The sequence below is a fragment of the Symphalangus syndactylus genome, chromosome X (assembly GCF_028878055.3).
Source record: "Symphalangus syndactylus isolate Jambi chromosome X, NHGRI_mSymSyn1-v2.1_pri, whole genome shotgun sequence".
In the NCBI taxonomy this organism is placed as follows: domain Eukaryota; kingdom Metazoa; phylum Chordata; class Mammalia; order Primates; family Hylobatidae; genus Symphalangus; species Symphalangus syndactylus.
The window spans coordinates 64558163-64574467 of NC_072447.2; positions in this window are offsets into that span (position 1 = coordinate 64558163).

Consider the following 16305-nt stretch of genomic DNA (forward strand, 5'->3'; position numbering starts at 1 on the left):
TAATCACATACCATAAAATTCCCACCACAAAATTATACAATTCAATGGTTTTAGTATGTTAATAAATCCTCCTTTTTTGATTCTATAAAGTTATTTTCAAGTTTCCATTCCGTCAGTCTTTCCTGTGTTTGGATCAAGCTGACCTTGATGTGCACAGGTGTGGGCAGAGCACGGCCAGACATCTGCTCAGGACACCTGCCCTCAGGTCCTCTGTCTACAGAGAGGACTGAGTCCCATCAAAGACCCCATGAAACACTGTGATGGAAACCACAGCGTGATGCAGCCCAATGACAAGGAAGAAACCATGGCAGGTCTACTCACATGGGCAGATCAGTAGCTAGGACACCCAGTAGGAGGAGCCAAAAGAGCCGCCACAGCACCCCCATGTTCTGGACTTCTTAGCGTGCCCCGAGGCAGCCAGGAAGGAGGTGGGGTGAGTTAGGGCCATGGGCAGGGAAGGGGATGGGGATGGGGAATGAATGGCAGTTGGGAAGGGAAGGAGAGGGAAAGGGAGAGGAGGGAAGGGGCTGTTGGGCACCTGGGAGGAGGAGGAGGTAAAGGAGGAGAAGGGAGTCTGGGAAAGTATCAGGATCAAACCAAGTTATCAAGCGTTGACAGGAGGCTCAGTTATAGGTCAGTGGATGAGTAGGTCAGCAAAGCAGCAGGATGCAAGGAGTAGGTGAGTGGGATGCTAGGAGCAGTTGGAGGGACACCAGGGATCTGGTTTTTCCCCAAACTTTCTCCTGTCTGGGCACTGCCTTAGCAACCGCCATGCTCTGTACTCGCTTTCCACCAATCCCTGGCACCTGCATCTGGTGCTTCACAGCAGTCACCCCATGAGAGGCCGCCATTCTTCCAACGCCCCTTCCCCAACCTGAGCCCCTCACGCACCATCCCAACCACAGGTCATCTGATTTCTGATCCTCCCCAATCCAGCTCCCTGTCCCTGCTTCTGGGCCTCCTTCCTGCCTGAGCTCCCAAGGTTCCCCATGGTCAGTCTTGGCTGCAAAACCTAAAAAACAAATGATGACAAGGTGTAATACACAAGCAGAGTGGGAGGCTTCCACCCTTCTTTCAGCAATTCATATAATAAGCAACAGAACATTAGTTGGATGTCGAATATCCTAATAGTAAACCATCTCCATCATATCCGTATATCCATCCATCTATCATCTTTGTATCTTGGGAACAAATGCTGGAGATACATTAATTTTAAGCACACAGGGTACATTTACAAAAATTAACCCTGCTTATTTGGTTCCTAAAGCAAATCTCAATATATTTCAGAGGAATAAAATCACATAGCATGTTTCTGATCATGTGATTGTGCTAGAAGTCAATGATAAAAAGCTAACTAAAAATTCTTATATGCTTGGAAATTCAAAGTGCCCTTATGAGTAAGATATAAATGTAAGAAAAAGTTCAAAATAAAATGAGACTGCATTCGTACTCAATGATATGATCATAATATAGCAACAAAATGTCTCCCTCTGGCCTGGGAATTCCATTTTGTGTCAAAAGATTGTGTGGTCTCAAATCATCCCTAACTTCCCTAGACATTTTAACATCTGAAACGGGGTGACTATGTCATTTATCTCTGTCATCTTACTGCCTGTGAACATGGACTTTAAATTTTGAACCCTAATGAGGGGAAAATCCCAAGTTAACTCTCATGATTGACCTCCCAGGGATCTCTAAGAAATCTGTGCATTTCAAGAGTCAAATTTCATCAGCTTCTCTCTTGGGGGATGTGGCGACAATATTCAGAGGGCTTGGCAGCACCAGGAGTTAATGAGTAGGGAGTGACAAGCAGGTAAACAGGGCATGATGACCAGGACAGAAGCCCACTGACAATCACCTTGCCTGGACCTGTCCTCAGCAGAACTTTCTAAAGGCCTTCTTCTGCCTGATTGTACAGAATGTTCCCAAACTCATTCAGGCCTCTGGTAGCTTAAAACCACTGCTTTAAATCCTATTACTATTCATTATTACAGAAAGTTATTGTAAACAGGAAACATCCTATCATTGCTACAGATGGAAACCCAATGCCTTTTACCACAAATATAAAGCAGGCTGTATAGTTGGTAGGCCAGTTACAAGGGACTCAAGAGGGCATGAATCCTGTGTGGTCTTTAGGTGAACTTGACTGCTTTCAGGATCTTGGTCAGTAGGGCTGGTGCTGGGATTAGGGTCCACTTCAGGGTCCATACACTGAAAGTCTAGTTTGGTTACACACAGGGGTGGCTTCTTTCAGGTCCTTGGGAAGGCTCCCACCGAGTCACTGAGTGGGTCCCTGGGCAGGCAGTACTAGCCTCAGTCTGCAGATAAGAGAGGCTGGATCTGAGTCATAGAGCTGCTTCAGACTACTGCCTACATTGAAAATGGCCCTCCTTGGTTGTCTCTGTATTTTAAAAATCTACTAAATGTTATGCGATCATTGACCAGGAGACAATAGCCAAGGAAATAATTGTAGAAGTCTCTTAGTAATTTACTGGCACCACCCTTCCACGGGAAAAACAATCCATGCAACACCCTTGCCCAGATGTCAGTTGTGTGAGTCTCTACAACAAAGCTTTTGCCTCCCATATGCCAGGTAATAGTTGGTTCTGATTGGCAGCATTTTTTCAGGAATGGATGCCAATGAAAGAGAGACAGGAAGGGAGCAGGCCAAGTGTCAAAGCCCTTCACAATGGGTAAGGCATCCACCTAGCCTCAAACGGGCTTCTGATGTTGCTCTCATTTTCCAAGTTGTCTGCCATGGATTTTTTTTGTTAATAGTCATCTCCTGAAAACAAAATGTGAAAACTAGATGGATTCTGAATTTTGGCTAATAATTGTTCACATGAAACTAAAAATGAAATTTAGTTATGTTAGACCAGATTTTTCTTATCACTCTCCCCATCAGATAGTACACATTTCAAAAATCATTTTATGCACAATATAGTCAATGCAATTAGAGCTTCATTTCCTGAAGTAAACAGTGTTGCAATAACTTGTGTAGGTATTTATAGGTCCAAGTTATCATTGCTTTCCTTGACAAAGACATTACCTACACTTTGCTGAATAGCATCATAAAGTGTATTTTATCAAACACTTTGCAATCTTGCCTCCTTTCTTATATTCATATATTATTTATCTTGAAATAATTTAAGACTCACAGGAAATTGCAAAAATAATACAGAGAGTTCACCTGTACCCTTCACCCAGCTTCCTCAAAATATAACCATGACACATAATCTTGGTGTGTTACAAAATCAGAAAATCTACAACAGCACCATACCATCAATTCACTTACAGATCTTATTCTGATTTCACATTCCTGTATGTACTTTCTTATGGCATATATGTCTATGAGATGTTATCATGTATATATATTTGTGTAACCATCATCACAGTCATGATATAGAAGTGTTTCATTTCATCAGCATCACAAAGATAGTTCCGGTTGCTCCTCTTTTATAGTCAAACTCTCCCTCCAACTCTAACCTTTGAAACCTAACAATATCTTTTTAATCAGTATGATTTTGTCACTTCATGAATAGTTACATAAATGGAATAACACAGTATGTGACCATTTGAGATGGACTTCTCTTACTTAGCATAATGCTTTTAGAGATCATTCTAAGTGTCGTGTGTATCAAATAGTTTACTATTACTGTTGAGTAGTATTCCATTGTATAGATGTACCAGTTTGCCTATCCCATTTGAAAGGCATTTGGGCTATAATTTTTAAGTGTACCATTCTGTAGTATTAGTAATATTCACAATGCTGTATAACCAGCATCACTATCTATTTTCAAAATTTTTCCATCACTCTAAGCAGAAACTCAATACCTATTTAATTAATAACACCCCATTGCCTTCAACCCCTAGTCTTTGGCAACCACAAATTTACTTTCTATCTCTATCAATTTGCCCATTCTAGAGATTTCATAGCAGTAGAATCATAAAATATTTGTCCTTTTGTGTCTGGCTCATTTCACTTGGCAAATTGTTTTTAAGCTTCATCCATGTTGTAGCATGTATCAATCAGAAATGCCTTCTATCTATGGTTGAATTATATTCCATTGTATGTGTACACTGTATTTTGCTTAACCATTCATTTGCTGATAAACATCGGTTTCTACATTTTGGCTTTTTTGAATAATGCTACAATGAACACTGGCATACAAGTATCTGTTATTGTTTACATTTTTTTTGCTGATTACTTGGGAGTGAAATTGCTGGATCATAAAATAATTGTATGTTTACCTATTTGAGGAATCACCCAAATTTTTTTCCACAGCAGCTGCACCATTTTACACTCCCACCAGTAATGAATGAGCATCCCTATTTCTCCAAATCCTCACCAACACTGGTCATTTTCCTTTTTTCTTTTTTAAATGGACATCCTAGAATGTGTAGAGATACACCATTATGCTTTCAACTTGCATTTCACTAATGATTAATGATATTAAGGTTTTATCATGTGCTTATGGGTCGTTTCTGTATCTTCCTTGAAAAATGTCTATGGAAATCCTATGTCATTTTTATTTTTTATTTTTATTTTTTTTTGATTTTTTTTATTATACTTTAGGTTTTAGGGTACATGTGCACAATGTGCAGGTTTGTTACATATGTATCCATGTGCCATGTTGCTTTGCTGCACCCATCAACTCGTCATTTAGCATTAGGTATATCTCCTATTGCTGTCCCTCCCCCCTCCCCTCACCCCACAACAGTCCCCAGAGTGTGATGTTCCCCCCTTCCTGTGTCCATGAGTTCTCATTGTTCAGTTCCCACCTATGAGTGAGAACATGCGGTGTTTGGTTTTTTGTCCTTGTGATAGTTTACTGAGAATGATGGTTTCCAGCTTCATCCATGTCCCTACAAAGGACATGAACTCATCATTTCTTATGGCTTCATAGTATTCTATGGTGTATATGTGCCACATTTTCTTAATCCAGTCTATTGTTGTTGGACATTTGGGTTGGTTCCAACTCTTTGCTATTGTGAATAGTGCCGCAATAAACATACGTGTGCATGTGTCTTTATAGCAGCATGATTTATAGTCCTTTGGGTATATACCCAGTAATGGGATGGCTGGGTCAAATGGTATTTCTAGTTCTAGATCCCTGAGGAATCGCCACACCGACTTCCACAATGGTTGAACTAGTTTACACTCCCACCAACAGTGTAAAAGTGTTCCTATTTCTCCACATCCTCTCCAGCACCTGTTGTTTCCTGACTTTTTAATGATGGCCATTCTAACTGGTGTGAGATGGTATCTCACTGTGGTTTTGATTTGCATTTCTCCGATGGCCAGTGATGATGAGCATTTTTTCATACGTTTTTTGGCTGCATAAATGTCTTCTTTTGAGAAGTGTCTGTTCATGTCCTTTGCCCACTTTTTGATGGGGTTGTTTGTTTTTTTTCTTGTAAATTTGTTTGAGTTCATTGTAGATTCTGGATATTAGCCCTTTGTCAGATGAGTAGGTTGCAAAAATTTTCTCGCATTCTGTAGGTTGTCTGTTCACTCTGATGGTAGTTTCTTTTGCTGTGCAGAAGCTCTTTACTTTAATTAGATCCCATTTGTCAATTTTGACTTTTGTTGCCATTGCTTTTGGTGTTTTAGACATGAAGTCCTTGCCCACGCCTATGTCCTGAATGGTATTGACTAGGTTTTCTTGTAGGATTTTAATGGTTTTAGGTCTAACATGTAAGTCTTTAATCCATCTTGAATTAATTTTTGTATAAGGTGTAAGGAAGGGATCCAGTTTCAGCTTTCTACATATGTCTAGCCAGTTTTCCCAGCACCATTTTTAAATAGGGAATCCTTTCCCCATTTCTTGTTTTTGTCAGGTTTGTCAAAGATCAGATAGTTGTAGATATGCGGCATTATTTCTGAGGGCTCTGTTCTGTTCCACTGATCTATGTCTCTGTTGTGGTACCAGTACCATGCTGTTTTGGTTACTGTAGCCTTGTAGTATAGTTTGAAGTCAGGTAGCGTGATGCCTCCAGCTTTGTTCTTTTGGCTTAGGATTGACTTGGCGATGCGGGCTCTTTTTTGGTTCCATATGAACTTTAAAGTAGTTTTTTCCAATTCTGTGAAGAAAGTCATTGGTAGCTTGATGGGGATGGCATTGAATCTATAAATTACCTTGGGCAGTATGGCCATTTTCACGATATTGATTCTTCCAACCCATGAGCATGGAATGTTCTTCCATTTGTTTGTATCCTCTTTTATTTCATTGAGCAGTGGTTTGTAGTTCTCCTTGAAGAGGTCCTTCACATCCCTTGTAAGTTGGATTCCTAGGTATTTTATTCTCTTTGAAGCAATTGTGAATGGGAGTTCACTCATGATTTGGCTCTCTGTTTGTCTGTGATTGGTGTACAAGAATGCTTGTGATTTTTGTACATTGATTTTGTATCCTGAGAATTTGCTGAAGTTGCTAATCAGCTTAAGGAGATTTTGGGCTGAGGCAGTGGGGTTTTCTAGACATACAATCATGCCATCTGCAAACAGGGACAATTTGACCTCCTCTTTTCCTAATTGAATACCCTTTATTTCCTTTTCCTGCCTGATTGCCCTGGCCAGAACTTCCAGCACTATGTTGAATAGGAGTGGTGAGAGAGGGCATCCCTGTCTTGTGCCAGTTTTCAAAGGGAATGCTTCCAGTTTTTGCCCATTCAGTATGATATTGGCTGTGGGCTTGTCATAGATAGCTCTTATTATTTTAAGATACGTCCCATCGATACCTAATTTATTGAGAGTTTTTAGCATTAAGGGTTGTTGAATTTTGTCAAAGACCTTTTCTGCATCTATTGAGATAATCATGTGGTTTTTGTCTTTGGTTCTGTTTATATGCTGGATTACATTTATTGATTTGCGTATGTTGAACCAGCCTTGCATCCCAGGGATGAAGCCCACTTGATCATGGTGGATAAGCTTTTTGATGTGCTGCTGGATTCGGTTTGCCAGTATTTTATTGAGGATTTTTGCATCAATGTTCATCAAGGATACTGGTCTGAAATTCTCTTTTTTGGTTATGTCTCTGCCCGGCTTTGGTATCAGGATGATGCTGGCCTCATAAAATGAGTTAGGGAAGATTCCCTCTTTTTCTATCGATTGGAATAGTTTCAGAAGGAATGGTACCAGTTCCTCCTTGTACCTCTGGTAGAATTCGGCTGTGAATCCATCTGGTCCTGGACTCTTTTTGGTTGGTAAGCTATTGATTATTGCCACAATTTCAGAGCCTGTTATTGGTCTATTCAGAGATTCAACTTCTTCCTGGTTTAGTCTTGGGAGGGTGTATTTGTCGAAGAATTTATCCATTTCTTCTAGATTTCCTAGTTTATTTGCGTAGAGGTGTTTGTAGTATTCTCTGATGGTAGATTGTATTTCTGTGGGATCGGTGGTGATATCTCCTTTTTCATTTTTTATTGCATCTATTTTATTCTTCTCTCTTTTCCTCTTTATTAGTCTTGCTGGTGGTCTATCAATTTTGTTGATCTTTTCAAAAAACCAGCCCCTGGATTCATTAATTTTTTGAAGGGTTTTTTGTGTCTCTATTTCCTTCAGTTCTGCTCTGATTTTAGTTATTTCTAGCCTTCTGCTAGCTTTTGAATGTGTTTGCTCTTGCTTTTCTAGTTCTTTTAATTGTGATGTTAGGGTGCCAATTTTGGATCTTTCCTGCTTTCTCTTGTGGGCATTTAGTGCTATAAATTTCCCTCTACACACTGCTTTGAATGTGTCCCAGAGATTCTGGTATGTTGTGTCTTTGTTCTCGTTGGTTTCAAAGAACATCTTTATTTCTGCCTTCATTGCATTATGTACCCAGTAGTCACTCAGGAGCAGGTTGTTCAGTTTCCATGTAGTTGAGCGGTTTTGAGTGAGTTTCTTAATCCTGAGTTCTAGTTTGATTGCACTGTGGTCTGAGAGACAGTTTGTTATAATTTCTGTTCTTTTACATTTGCTGAGGAGAGCTTTACTTCCAACCAGGTGGTCAATTTTGGAATAGGTGTGGTGTGGTGCTGAAAAAAATGTAAATTCTGTTGATTTGGGGTTGAGAGTTCTGTAGATGTCTATTAGGTCCTCTTTGTGCAGAGCTGAGTTCAATTCCTGGATATCCTTGTTAACTTTCTGTCTCGTTGATCTGTCTAATGTTGACAGTGGGGTGTTAAAATCTCCCATTATTATTGTGTGGGAGTTTAAGTCTCTTTGTAGGTCACTCAGGACTTGCTTTATGAATCTGGGTGCTCTTGTGTTGGGTGCATATATATTTAGGATAGTTAGCTCTTCTTGTTGAATTGATCCCTTTACCATTATGTAATGGCCTTCTTTGTCTCTTTTGATCTTTGTTGGTTTAAAGTCTATTTCATCAGAGACTAGGATTGCAACCCCTGCCTTTTTTTGTTTTCCATTTGCTTGATAGATCTTCCTCCATCCCTTTATTTTGAGTCTATGTGTGTCTCTGCACGTGAGATGGGTTTCCTGAATACAGCACACTGATGGATCTTGACTCCTTATCCCATTTTCCCCTTTTAAAATCAGATTATTCGGCCTTTTACTGTTGAGTTATTTGAGTGCCTCATATATTGTTGCTAATCCCTGTTGGATGGCCTGTTTGTGAATATTTTCTCCCACTCTTTAGATTTTTTCCTCACTCCATTGTTTGTTTCCTTTGCCGTGCAGAAGCTTTTAGCTTGATATAATCCCATGTGTCTATTTCTGCTTTGGTTGCCTGTCCTTTCATGGTCTTACGAAAAAAAATTTTGCCCCGGCCGGTGTCCTGAAGCATTTCCTCAATGATTTCTTCTAGTAGTTACTCTCAGGTCTTAGATGTAATCCTTTCATCCATATTGATTTGATTTGTGAATATGGTGAGAGACAGAAGTCTAGTTTCATTATTCTGCATATGGATGTCCAGTTTTTCCAGCAGCCCTTATTGAAGAGACTGTCCTTTCCTCAATGTCTGTTGGCACCTTTGTCAAAAATAAGTTGGCTGCAAATGTGTGGATTCATTTCTGGGTTCTCTATAATGTTCCATTGGTCTATGTTTCTGTTTTTGTGCCAGGACCATGCTGTTTAGTTACCATAGTTTTGTGGCAGGTAGTGTGATGCCTCCGGTTTTCTTTTTTTGCTGAGAATTGTTTTTGCTATTTGGGGTCTTTCGTGGTTCCATCCTCATTTTAGGACTGGTTTTTTCTACTTCTGTGAAGAATGTCATTTGTATTTTCATAAGGATTGTGTTGAATATCCATATTGCTTGGGTTGTGTGTCCAAAGTTTAACAATACTCTCTTCCAGTTCATGAACATGGGATATCTTTCTATTTTTTGTGTCCTCTCCAATTTATTTCATCAGTGTTTTGTAATTTTCATTGTAGAGCTCTTTCCTCTCTTTGGTTAAAGTTATTCCTATGTATTGTTTTGTTGCTGTTATAAATGGGTATGCTTTCTTGACTTCTTTTTCAGATAGTATGTTGTTGATATATTAAAATGCTATTTGTTTTTTAATTTTGATTTTGTATCCTGCAACTTTACTGAATTTGTTTATTAGTCCATCAGTTTTTTGGTTAGGTGTTTAGTCTTTTCTAAATACATTATGTTATGTGCAAACAAGGACAATTTGACTTCTTCCTTTTCAATGTAGATTCCCTTTATTTCTTTCTCTGGCCTAATTGTTCTCGAAACGAAGGACTTCCAGTAGTATGTTGAATAAAAGTGATGAATGTGGATATCTTTGTCTCGTCCCAGATCTTAGAGGAATGGCTTTCAGTTTTTCCCCATTCAGTTTCATGTTAGCTGTGGGTTTGTTACATATGGTCTTCATTGTTTTGGGTTATGTTCCTTCTACACCCAGTTTGTTGAGAGGTTTTACCATGAAGGATTGTTGAATTTCATTGAACACTTTTTTTAGCATCAATCAAAATGATCATATGGTTTTTGTCTTTCAATCTGTTGTGATGATATATCAGTAAATGTTAACTGATAACATTTACTGATTTGTGTATGTTGAACCATCTTTGTGTTGCTGGGCTACACTGCACTTTATCATGATGAATCATCTTTTTAATACATTGTTGAATTCAGTTTGCTAGTACTTTGTTGAGGATTTTTGTATCTACATTTATCAGAGATATTGGCACATAGTTTTGTTTTTCTATTGTGTCTTCTTCTGGTTTTGTTTTCATGGTAATGTTGGCCTTGTACAATGAATTTAGTAGTATTTGATTCTCCTTGATTTTTTGGAATAGATTGTGGAGGATTGTTATTAGTTCTTTCTTAAATATCTGGTAGAATTCAAAGGTGAAGCCATCAGGTCATGGGCTTTTCTTTGATGGGAGATGTTTTATTACAGCTTCTGTATCATTACTTGTTATTAGTCTATTCAGATTTTCAATTTCCTCCTGGTTCAATCTTGGGATTGAATTGCTTTGTTTGTTTCTAGGAATTTATCCATTTTTTATAGGTTTTCCAAATAGTTGGCATATAGTTGTTCATAATACTCTCAAATGACTTTTGAATTTTTGTGGCTTCAGCAGTAATGTCTCCTTTTCATTGCTGATTTTATCATCGCTGATTTTATTTGGGTAATCTCTGTTTTTTTTCTTTGTCTGGCTAAAGGTTTCTCAGTTTTGCTTGTCTTTTCAAAAAATACCCAACTGTTTGTTTCATTGATCTTTTGTATCATATTTTTGGTGTCATATATTTTCTTTGGCTCTGATCTTCATTATTTTTCTACCAATTTGTGGTTTGGCTTTGTTGTTCTTTTTTCTTTCTTCCTTTCTGTCTTCAAAAGAGGAGATATCATTTTCTCTGGTAGTATGTTTTAATTTTTTGCTTTCTATTTTTTGTGTATCTGTTGTGGGATTTTAATTTGTGGTTACCATGAGATTTGCAAATAACATCTTATAATCCATTATTTTAAACTGATGACTAATTCTCTCTGATTACAAAAAAGAACAAAAAACTAAAAAACCCTACACTGTAACTCCATCTACCAGGCCCACCTTTTGACTTTTTGTTGTCTCTATTTATATTTATTTGTACTACCTATCTCTTAAAAAGTTGACATGGTAATTATTTTTGCTAGGTTTGCCTTTTAATCTTTCTACTCAAAATATAAGTAGTATACACATTGCAATTACAGTGTTAGATTTTTCTGTATTTGTCTGTGTACTTACTATTAGCAGCATGTTTTATACCTTCAGATGATTTCTTGTTCATTAATGTCCTTTTCTTGCAGACTTAAGAACTCCCTCCCTTCAGCATTTCTTGTAGTACAGGCCTGGTGATGACACAATCTCTCAGCTTTTGTTTGTCTGAAAAAGTCATTTCTCTTTCATATTTGAAGGATTTTTTTGCTGGACATAATATCCTAGGGTGAAAGGTTTTTTTCTTCAGCACTTTGAATATGTCATCCTGCTCTCTCCCGGCCTGTAATGTTTTAGCTCAGAATTCTGCTGCCAGACATATTGGAGCTCCTTTATAGGTTATTTGTTTCTTTTCTCTTACTGCTTTTAGGATCTTTCTTTATCTTTGACTTTTGAGAGTTTGATTATTAAATACCTTGAGCTAGTCTTATTTTGGTTGGATCTGCTTGGTAGGCTATGATTTTATCATACCTGGATATTTATATCTCGCTCTAGGTTTGAAAAGTTCTCTGTTACTATTTCTTTGAGTAAGCTTTTTACCCTAATTTTCCTCTTTATCTCCTCTTTAATGCCAATGACTCTTAGATTGGCTATTTTGTGACTATTCTAGATCTTGTAGACATGCTTTATTATTTTGTATATTTTCCTCCTCCGAGTGTGTTTTTCATATAACCTCTCTTCTCATTCACTCTTTCCTTTGCTTGATCAATTCTGTTGTTGAGAGATTCTAACGCATATTTCAGTTTTTCAGTTGAATTTTTCAGCTCTGTTATTTCTGCTTGATTGTCTTAATTATTTCAATCTCTTTGTTAATTTTCTTTGATAGAATTCTGAAATCATTCTCTGTGTGGTCTTTACATTTTATTGAACTTTCTGAAGACAGCTATTTTGAATTCTCTGCTTGAATGTTCACATATCTCCATCACTCTGGGATGGATCACCGAAGCCTTATTTAATTAGTCTGGTGAGGTCATGTTTTCCTGAATGTTTCTGATGCTTTTGGACATTTGTTGATGTCTGGGCATTAAAGGTATTCAAAGAGAATTGAATGTGGTAATCTAAGCCTGTAGTCATTGCAGCCATATTACCACTAGGGGGCTCCCCAAGCCCGGTAACCCTGTGACTCTTGCAGACTCCTAGAAGCACCCTCTTGGTGGTCCTGGGTAAGATCAGGGAGAATTCCCTGGACTATCAAACAAAATCTCTCTCTCTCTTCCCTCTCTTTCTCTCATCAGGAGTCTCTCTCCATGCTGGGCTCCCTGGAGTAGAGGGAAGAGTGATGAAAGCACTCCTGTGGCCACTGCTGCTGGCACTGCACTGAGTCACACCTGAAGCCAGTGAAGTACTGGGTCTCACTCAAGGCCTGTGGCAACTACTACCCGGCTACCACTGATGTTTATTCAAGTCCCAAGGGCTCTTTAGTCAGCAGGTTGTGAATCCTACCAGGACTGGGTCTGTCCCAACAGGGCAGCAGATTCCCTTCTGGTCCAGAGTGGGTCTGGAAATGCTATTAATATATGATCTATGGCCTGGAATCAGGGGCCTCAGAAATCTTTTAAATTTCTTCAGGAATATTACAGTGGCTGAACTGGCACTGGACTTGCAAGACAACGTCCTCGGGACTCTTCCCTCTGCTTTCCCAAAGCAGAAGGAAACTCTTCTCAAGCTGCACTGCCTGGAGTTTGGGGAGGGCAGCCAGGTACTCCCGTGGCCACCACAACTAGTGTCTCACTGGGTGATGCGCAACCCAAGTCCACTGCCTCTGAGCCTAGTGCAGCAACAGGGCTTGCCCAAGGACTGCATCCTTGTGGCCTGACTGTCTCTCCAATTTATTCTGAGACCCAGGCCGCTTTAGTCAGCTAGTGGTGGAGCCAGCCAGAATTTGAGTTCCTTCCACTGGGGCTAAGAATTAGCCTCTGGCTGTGGCTGGTCTAATTGCTTTTTCTGTGGGCACCAGCAGAATACTGCCGTTCTGTGTTCCACTGTGACAGAGCAGAACTGAATTCCAAAGCAAAGTTCCACAATCACTTCACTGTTTTTCTTCCAAGTATAGATTATAACTCTGCACGATGCTGCAGGGGCTTGGAGGATGGGTGGTGTATCCATTGCAAAACTATGTTTCCTACCTTCTTAAAACCACATTCCTTGATATTAGATTGGTGCAAAAGTAATTGCGGTTTTTACCATTAAAAGCAATGGCGAAAACCATGATAACTTTTGCACCAACCAATATTATGTTAAACCAGGTGCTGTAATCACTAACCTGATTTTTTTTGGTTCTTATGATGGTGTTGTCTTGCATGAACAGTCGTGTAATTGGTGTTCCTGTGGCAGGGGACAATCACTATAGGGTTCTATTTGGCCATCTTACTCTCCTCCTTCTCTCTTTCTTTCTTAGTCTAGCTAGAGGTTTGTCAATTTTGTTTATCTTTTCAAAAGACTAGCTTTTTGTTTTGTTGATCTTCTGGGGGTTTTTTTAGTCTAAATTTTATTTATGTTTTGCTCTGATCTTTATTATTCTTTTCCTTCTAGTAATTTGGAGTTTGGTTGGTTCTTGCTTTTCTAGTTCTTTGAAGTCCATCATTCATTTGTTAATTTGAAGTCTTTCTACTTTTTTGATGTAAGCATTTATTGCTATAAACTTTCCTATTAGTGTTGCTTCTGATGCTTACCATAGCTTTTGATATATTATGTTTCCAATTTTATTTGTTTCAAGAAATTTTTTAAATTTTCTTTTTAATTTCTTCATTGACCTTTTCTTTGTTCCAGAGCATGTAATTTAATTTCCATGTATTTGTACATTTTTCAAATTCCTCCTGTTTTTGATTTCCATTTTCATAGTGTTTTGGTCAGAAAAGGTGCTTGATAGGATTTTAATGTTATTGCACTTATTGAAACTTGTCTTTTGGACTATAATACAGTCTTCATTTGAGAATGTTTCATGTGCTGATGAGAAGAATGTGAATTCTGTAACAGTTGGATGAAATGTTCTGTAAAAGACAGATACATTTGGTCTAGAGTGCAGTTTGATGTTTCCTTGTCAATTTTCTGTCTGGATGATCTGTCCAACACTGAAAGTCGGGTGTTGAAGTCCCCAACTACTATTGGATTTCAATCTCTCTCTTCCTTTACATCTATTAATATTTGCTTTATATATTTGAGTGCTCTGGCATTGAATGCATATATATTTATAACTGTTACATCTTCTTGCTGAACTGACCACTTCATCCTTATATAACAAACTTCTTTGTCACTTTTTACTGTTTTTTACTTGATGTGTATTTTATCTGAGAGCAGTGTAGTTACTACTGCTCTTTTTGGGTTTCTATTTTAATGTAATATCTTTTTTCTGTCTCTACACTTCCAGTCTATGTATGTCTTTATAGGTGAAGTAACATTAAGCATATAATTAGGTGCTGGTTTTTATCTATTCAGTCGCTCTATGTCTTTTAATTGGAGAATTCAGTCCATTTACATTCAATGTAATTATTGATAAGTAAGGACCTCCTACTGCCATTTTATTACTTGTTTTCTGGTTGTTGTTTTATTTTTTTAACTCCTCTCATCCTTTCTTCTTTTTTAATGTCTTCCTTTATGGTTAGGTGTTTTTCACTGGTGGCATGTTTTAATTCCTTTCTTTTCATTTTAAGTGTATCTATTATAGAATTTCTGCTTGTGGTTACCATGAGGCTTACAAAAAAAACCTCTATAACAAGCTATTTCGAACTGATGATAACTTTTATCATAAGGAAAAGAAGCAAACAAACAAAGCAACAACTAAACAATTTTACACTTTAACTCCATCCACCCACAATTACGCTGTTGCCTCAATTATCATCTTTTTATATCATATACTTTTGAATAAATTATAGTAGTTAACATCAGTTTTGATAAATTTGAGTTTTTAGTCTTTACACTAAAAGTAAGAGTCATTTACATATCACAATTACAGCACTATTCTGAATTTGCCTGTGTACTTACTTTTATCATTGAGTTTTATAGTTTCAGATGATTTTTTCTTGCACATTAGCATCTTTTTCTGGCTAATTGAAAACTCCCTTTAGTATTTCTTGTAACACAGGTCTGGTGGTGATGAATTCCCTCAATTCTTGTTTTTCCTGAACAGTTTTTATCTTTCCTTCATGTTCGAAGGATAGCTTTTCTGGGCACAATATTTTTTTTTCCCTTTGGTACATGGAATATGTCATCCCTCTCCCTCTTGGCCTAAAGGGTTTCTGATGAGAAGTCCATTGTCAGAGAAATCAGAGCTCCTTCTTATGTTATTTGCTTCTTTTGCTGCTTTTAGGATCCTCTTTTGTCCTTGACCTTTGAGATTTTGCTTGTCATATGCCTTGGTATAGGCTTCCTTTCGTTGAACCTGTTTGGTGATACTTGACCTTCCTGTACCTGGATATTTATATGTTTCTCTATGTTTGAAAAGTTTTCTATTATTGTCTCTTTGAATAAACTTTCTACCCCTTGCTCTTTCTCAACTCCCCCTTAAAGGCCTATGACTCTCAGATTTTCTTTTTTGAGGCTATTCTGAACTCATATGCATACTTCACTTTTGACATTTTTTTCTTTCCTATAAATGTGTATTTTCCACATATCCTGTTTTCATGCTCACTAATTTGCTCTTCAGCTTGATCACTTCTGCTGTTGAGACCCACCATGTGTTCTTCATTTTGGTTATTGTATTTCTGTTCCAGAATTTGGGTCGTTTAATTATTTAAATATCTTTGTTAAAATTCTCTGATAGATTCATTTATTGCTTTTCTGTGCTTTGAGTTCACTGAGTTTCCCCAAAACTGCTGCATTGAATTCATTATCTGAGAGTTCACACAGCATTATCTCATTAGGGTCATTAGCTGGCTCCTTGTCTTGACCATTTGAGGAGGTCATGGTTCCCTGTTTGCTCTTGTTTCTGATGGACGTATGCCTATGTCTTTGCGTTGAAGGAATAGTTGTTTATTCCCGTCTTCACTGTCTGGCTTGGTTTGCTTTTGCTAGGGTATGTCTAGAGGTTTTGTGTTAATTGACTATTGAGTTCCTTTAGCTTGAGATTGCTGCCTCCTTTTTGGCACTAGATGGCTCCCTAAGCCTGGGGTTGCTGAGGCTATTGGAAAATTTGGAGCACTGCCTGTCCTGGACAGGATTTCACGAAGAAC